Raw genomic sequence first — 1079 nt, 5'->3', positions numbered from 1 at the left:
TTTTTATTATCACTACGACACACATAGTCCCCAGTTGCTAACATTGATTTCAAGGCCCTCCTCGATGAGAGACTGGCATTCCACTTAATGTCTATGTTCCATGCTGGCATGGATTGGAGAGTTATTAATGTAGAAATATGGTATCGTAGCTACTAACAGTTGAGGGTTGCGTAGTCTAGACGGCGTTTTTAGATTTCATTATTCTCTTTAACCCGGGCAAAGCCGGATATTTCTGCTAGTAAATTAATAAAGGACTGAACCAGTGCGTGTGTTCATTACCGGCATAATGCCTCTCCCAAGGTTTAATTGTATTTCTTTCAACACACGTATAGACATCAAGAATCTTGCACACGAAATACACATACAAAATATTCTTTATTTGAAAATCATCAATTACGAAAACAAATTTAGCAGTTACAATGGCAAAGCTCAACACAACGATGCATTGGACCAATGAAGGAATAAGTGGAGAACAATATTATTCAATCATTGAAATGGCCATTTATTTAATGTCATTACATTTTTTGTTACATTATTATTATATAAAATTGTAAATGGTTTACCTTTTGTGAGATATTAATGAAAACAAAAATTTCCGCTTCAACGTGTTTACAGTTTCAAATTTCAGCTAGCTTTACACACAGTGACATTTTCGTATTCGCTGAAGAAGAAATTTAAACAACGAAAAAGTATACAGCTCTGAGAGTAATTAAAAGGATAATTTTAGACGTAGATCTATTGTTTCTTGGAATTGATGGTATGTCTAATACGCTCTCGTTCTTCGAATCTATCCAAACTTAAATTCGAAGCCAACCATAGGTAATCTTCCAGTATAAGGAGTAATTGTTTTCACCTCAATAGACGTCAGTGATTGGTTGAAATTACCGAAATACGACAATTTATTTACATGAAATAACTTCGAATACAAACATTTTATCTGTTCTATAACATAAAATATACAAGTATACGAAATTTGAAAGTGTTTCGGTACCAAAAACACTACATAAAACATAAATGAAAAGTGGTGCCCCTACAATTCAGATCCTATATATTATATGCATGTATATATTTATATACAT

The 1079-nt window shown here is 32.8% G+C and overlaps 1 protein-coding gene across 2 annotated transcripts in view; it reads right to left on the bottom strand.

Annotated features, from left to right (window-relative positions):
• Positions 1-1079, bottom strand: part of LOC106868925 (uncharacterized) — a 44191-nt gene that overhangs the window by 37349 nt on the left and 5763 nt on the right. Inside the window, exon 2 of one of the 2 annotated variants that reach the window (XM_014914388.2) lies at positions 564-661. The gene's annotated coding sequence lies outside the window, so the exon portion shown is untranslated. Of the gene's footprint in view, positions 1-563; positions 881-1079 lie in introns of those variants that run through there. The other variant, XM_014914389.2, reaches the window with a different exon arrangement.

Source organism: Octopus bimaculoides, chromosome 9 (genome assembly GCF_001194135.2).
Source record: "Octopus bimaculoides isolate UCB-OBI-ISO-001 chromosome 9, ASM119413v2, whole genome shotgun sequence".
In the NCBI taxonomy this organism is placed as follows: Eukaryota; Metazoa; Mollusca; class Cephalopoda; order Octopoda; family Octopodidae; genus Octopus; species Octopus bimaculoides.
The sequence above is the reverse complement of the archived record's forward strand: the minus strand, read 5'-3'. Positions and strand labels throughout refer to the sequence as shown.